Source organism: Mus pahari, chromosome 12 (genome assembly GCF_900095145.1).
Source record: "Mus pahari chromosome 12, PAHARI_EIJ_v1.1, whole genome shotgun sequence".
Taxonomy (NCBI): domain Eukaryota; kingdom Metazoa; phylum Chordata; class Mammalia; order Rodentia; family Muridae; genus Mus; species Mus pahari.
Window position 1 is genome coordinate 7,821,306 of NC_034601.1, and position 5,733 is coordinate 7,827,038.

Consider the following 5,733-nt stretch of genomic DNA (forward strand, 5'->3'; position numbering starts at 1 on the left):
GCTCCTTTGTCAAAGATCAAGTGTTCATAGGTATGTGGGTTTATTTCTGGGTCTTCAATTCTATTCCATTGATCTACCTGCATGTATCTCTACCAATACCATACAGTTTTAATCATTATTGCTCTGTAGTACAGCTTGAGGTCAGGGATGCTGATTTCCCCAGAAGTTCTTTTATTGTTGAGAATACTTTTCCGATATCCTGGGTTTTTGTTATTCCAAATGAATTTGAGAATTGCTCTTTCTAACTCTATGAAGAATTGAGTTGGAACTTTGAGGAGGATTGCATTGAATTTGTAGATTGTTTTCAGGAAGATAGCCATTTTTACTATATTAATCCTGCCAATCCACCAGCATAGGAGAGCTTTCCATCTTCTGCGGTCGTCTTCAATTTCTTTCTTCAGAGACTTGAAGTTCTTGTCAAACAGATCTTACCCTTGTTTGGTTAGAGTCACACCAAGATACTTTATATTGCTTGTGACTATTGTGAAGGGTGTCATTTCCCTAATTTCTTTCTCAGCTTGTTTATCCTTTGAGTATAGGAAACCGACTGATTTGTTTGAGTTAATTTTATATCCGGCCACTTTCCTCAAGTTGTGTGTCAGCTGTTCTCTGGTGGAGTTTTTGGGGTCACTTAAGTATGCTATCATATCATCTGCAAATAGTGATATTTTGACTTCTTCCTTTCCAATTTGTATCCCTTTGACCTCCTTTTGTTGTCTGGTTGCTCTGGCTAGGACTTTAATTACTATATTGAATAGGTAGGGAGAGAGTGGGCAGCCTTTTCTAATCCCTGATTTTAGTGGGATTGCTTCAAGTTTCTCTCCATTTAGTTTGATGTTGGCTGCTGGTTTGCTATATATTGCCTTTACTATGTTTAGGTATGGGCCTTGAATTCCTGAGCTTTCCAAGACTTAACATGAAGGCATGTTGAATTTTGTCAAATGCTATTTCAGCAGCTAATGAAATGATTATGTGGGTTTTTTTCTTTGAGTGTGTTTATGTGTTGGATTACATTGACGGATTTCTGTATATTGAACCATCCCTGCATCCCTGGGATGAAGCCTACTCGATTGTGGTGAATAATCATTTTGATCTGTTCTTGGATTTGGTTGGCGAGAATTTTATTGAGTATTTTTGCATCAATATTCATAAGGGAAATTGGTCTGAAGTTCTCTTTCTTTGTTGGGTATTTGCGAGGTTTTGGTATCAGTGTAACTGTGGCTTCTTAGAAAAAATTGGGTAGTGTTCTTTCTGTTTCTATTTTGTGGAATAGTTTGAAGAGTATTTGTATTACTTCTTCATTGAAGGCCTGATAGCATTCTCCACTAAACCCATCTGGTCCCAGGCCTTTTTTGGTTGGGAGACTTTTAATGACTGCTTCTATTTCTTTAGGGCTTATGGGACCGTTTAGATTGTTTATCTGATCCTGATTTAACTTTAATATTTGGTATCTGTCTAGGAAATTATCCATTTCATCCAGATTCTCCAGTTTTGATGACTATAGGCTTTTGTAGTAGGATCTGATGATTTTTTTTGGCTTTCCTCGGTTTCTGTTGTTATGTCTCCCTTTTCATTTCTGATTTTGTTAATTTGGATACTGTCTCAGTGTCCTCTGCTTAGTCTGGCTAAGGGTTTATCTATCTTGTTGATTTTCTCAAAGAACCAACTCCTGGTTTGGTTAACTGTTTGTATAGTTCCTTTTGTTTCCACTTGGTTGATTTCAGCCCGGAGTTTGATTATTTCCTGCCATCTACTCCTCTTGGGTGTATTTACTTCTTTTTTTTCTAGAGCTTTCAGGTATGTTGTTAAGGTGCTAGTGTATGCTCTTTCTAGTTTCTTTTTGGAGGCACTCAGAGCTAAGAGTTTTCCTTTTAGCACTTCTTTTGTTGTATCCCGTAAGTTTGGGTATGTTGTGCCTTCATTTTCATTAAATTCTAAAAAGCCTTTAATTTCTTTCTTTATTTCTTCCTTGACCAGGTTATCATTGAGTATGGCATTTTTCAGCTTCCATGTGTATGTGGGATTTCTGTTGTTTTTGTTGCTATTGGAGACCAGACTTAGTCTGTGGTGATCTGATAGGGTGCATGCGATTACTTCAATCTTCTTGTATCTGTTGAGACCTGTTTTGTGACTGATTATATGGCCAATTTTGGAGAAGGTATCATGAGGTGCTGAGAAGAAGGTATATTCTTTTGATTTAGGATGAAATGTTTTATAGTTATCTGTTAAATCCATTTGGTCCATAACTTCTGGTAGTTTCACTGGGTCTCTGTTTAGTTTGTGTTTCCATGATCTGTCCATTGATGAGAGTGTGGTTTTAAAGTTTCCCACTATTATTGTGTGAGGTGCAATGTGTGCTTTGACCTTTAGTAAAGTTTCTTTTATGAATGTGGGTGCCCTTGCATTTGGAGCATAGATGTTCAGAATTGAGAGTTCTTCTTGGTAGATTTTTCCTTTGATGAGTATGAAGTGTCCTTCCTTATCTTTTTTGATGACTTTTGGTTGAAAGTCAGTTTTATTCCATATTAGAATGGCATGTTTCTTGGGACCATTTGCTTGGAAAATTGTTTTGCAGCCCTTGACTCTGAGGTAGTGTTTGTGTTTGACACTAAGTTGCATTTCCTGTATGCAGCAAATTGCTGGTCCTGTTTATGTAACCAGTCTGTTAGTCTATGTCTTTTTATTGGGGAATTGAGTCCATTGATGTTAAGCGATATTAAGGAATAGTGATTGTTGTTTCCTATTAATGTTGATGTTATTTTTATGTTTGTGCAGCTATCTTCTTTTGGGTTTGTTGAAAGAAGATTACTTTCTTGCTTTTTCTAGGGTGTAGTTTCAGTCCTTTGTGTTGGTGTTTTCCATCTATTATCCTTTGTAGGACTGGGTTTGTGGAAAGATATTGTGTACGTTTGGTTTTGTCATGGAATATCTTGGTTTCTCCATTTGTGGTAATTGAGAGTTTTGCTGGGTATAATAGTCTATGTTGGCAGTTACGTTCTCTTATGATCTGTATGAGATCTGCCCAGGATCTTCTGACTTTCACAGTCTCTGGTGAGAAGTCTGGTNTAATTCTAATAGGTCTGCCTTTATATGTTACTTGACCTTTTTCCCTTACTGCTTTTAATATTCTTTTCTTGGTGTTTTAACTATTATGTAACGGGAGGAATTTCTTTTCTGGTCCAATCTATTTGGAGTTCTGTAGGCTTCTTGTATGTTGATTGTCTTCTCTTTCTTTAGGTTAGGGAAGTTTTCTTCTATAATTTTGTTGAAGATATTTACTAGCCTTTTAAGTTGGGAATTTTCACTTTCTTCTATACTTATTATCCTTAGGTTTGGTTTTCCCACTGTGTCCTGGATTTCCTGGATGTTTTGGGTTAGGAGTTTTTTGCTTTTTGCATGTATTTTTTGAGTGTTGTGTCAATGTTTTCTATGGTACCTTCTGCCCCTGAGATTCTCTCTTCTGTCTCTTGAATTCTATTGGTGATGCTTGCATCTATGACTCCTGATCTCTTTCCTAGGTTTTCTATCTCCAGCACATTGTTTCCATTTGTGATTTCTTTATTGTTTCTATTTCCATTTTTAGATCCTGGATGATTTTGTTCAATTCCTTCACCTGTTTCATTGTGTTTTCCTGAAATTCTTTTTTTTTTTTTTTAACAGATCTTGCCTGAGTTTATTTGTAAAAACAGCACAGGACACTGGTCATCTGCAGAGTGTGTGGGGAGGTGTACCATAGCAGTCTGTCTGTCTTCATGCTTGCAGGAGCCTTTTCTATGGGGCCTTCACGGGGGCCTGGGCACCTTTGGGGGCCTGAGCAGCTCTGGGAGCCTGGGCTGGAGCTGAAGCCTGGGCCTCAGCTGGAGCTTTCGCCTCTGCCTTGGTCTGAACCTTAGGTTTCGGTTGGCAGAGCCTCTGACCCTTGGGCATGTAGCTTTGAATCCGCTTCCCAAGCTTGGGGTGAGTGATGAAAGCCAGCCGTTNGAGTTTGGGGCCCTTTGGCATCTTGGGTTTGATGACCCGAGGCTTCACAAGGGCCTTGATGGCCTCTGCATGTGCACTCACTGCCTTTGCTTTGTTGACCTGCATCTTCTTCAGGCCTTTCTTGTTGTGCTTCTTGGCAAAGTGCATGTTCCTCAGGAACTTGGTGTCAACCCCCTTAAGAGATTCATATCTTTGGGACCGGGGTTTCTTGATGCCATTTCTGTGCCATTTGCGGGACTGGTTGTGTGTGGTGTGGTTCTTGGACTTGGCCATGTCTGCACGGTAACCCGCAGCTCCCGCAGCGCCTGGGACCAGAAGAGAAAGAGCTCCTGCAATTCTTTAAGGGATTTTTCGTGTTTCCTCTTTAAGGGCTTCTACTTGTTTACCTGTGTTCCTTTGTTTTTCTTTAAGGGAGTTATTTATGTCCTTAAACTCCCCCTTAAAATCATGAGATGTGATTTTAAATCAGGGCCTTGTTTTTCTGGTGTGTTGGGATATCTAGGGCTTGATGTGGTAGGAGAACTGGGTTCTGATGATGCCAAGTAACCTTGGTTTCTGTGTTTTATGTTCATGCCCTTGCCTCTCACTGTCTGGTTATCTCTGGTCTTGCTGTCTCTGACTGTGGCTTGTCCTTCCTGCAAGCTTCCTTGCCAGTACTTCTGGGAGACCAGTTTTCTTCTGGAGGAATTTAGGTATGGAGAGCTGTGGTACAGGGTCAGCTGTGGGGTGCAGACAGAAACCAGAAGGATCTTGTCCGCAACTGATCCTTGGTTCCTGTGTCCTAATCGCTCTGGGTGGGTCCCTCCTGGGCCTGGAATTTGAAGAGAAGTGGTGGTGTTACCGCTGCTTGCAGGTGTGTAGTCACTCCTCAGAGACCTGTTCTATCCTGGTGGTGTTTGTGTTTGTAGTGCTGTGGTACAGGATCAGATCCGGGTACAGATAGAAATCAGAAGGCTCCTGTCCCAGGCCACTCCTTGATTCCTGTATGCTGAGGGTTTTGGGTAGGTCCCTCTGAGCTGCAGTGGTGGTATAACCTGTACTCACAGGCTTATCTGCACTCCTGGGAGGGTAGCTCTCTCCCGGTTCTATTTGTGTATGAAGCCCTGTGGCAGAAGATTAGCTCCGGGCAGAGACAGAAACTGGAAGTGGCCCAAATTTTCTAATGTTGGGCTTTGCAACACCATCTTCACACTTTGAAACCCACAAATGGCCAAACCAAAATTAGACAAAAAGCCTACAAAATACTCTATGCTGGTCCACTGCTCCTGGGCATAGGCCTGCTCTGAGGTGTTGTTAATGCACCCACAAGATTCCTGCCTCAACAGGAGTTAGTAGAGATGAACAGGAGACTCTGCCCAGTTCTTTGAACAGACAACCCAATTTTGATTTCTCTCAGCACCACAGCAGCTGGGTCTGCAAATGCAGCCTGATCTTCCTCTGAGTGTTGTGGACCCTGTGATGGCACAGGGCCTGTACTGTGTCTGGACAGTTCACGGAGGCTTCTACACTCTATCTGCATTCACCAACATAGAGGCTACCTACTGCAGTATAAGCATAACCTACAAACAGAGCTCCCATGCCATGACAAGGGTCTGCAGCCTGTAGTTAAAGCTCATGTAGGCTTCTTTCCTCCCTGTCTCTCTTCCCACACAGCAGGGCCTTGTGTTCTGCTTCTCACACCGGAGAGCAGGTCCTTCAGCATTGCTCTAAATTGCAAGTCTACCAGACTTTCCAGTACTCTTGCATGCTTTG

The 5,733-nt window shown here is 41.5% G+C and overlaps 1 pseudogene; it reads right to left on the minus strand.

Annotated features, from left to right (window-relative positions):
• Window positions 1–3,771: 3,771 nt before the first annotated feature.
• LOC110330157 lies at window positions 3,772–4,254 on the minus strand (annotated as a pseudogene).
• Window positions 4,255–5,733: the final 1,479 nt, after the last annotated feature.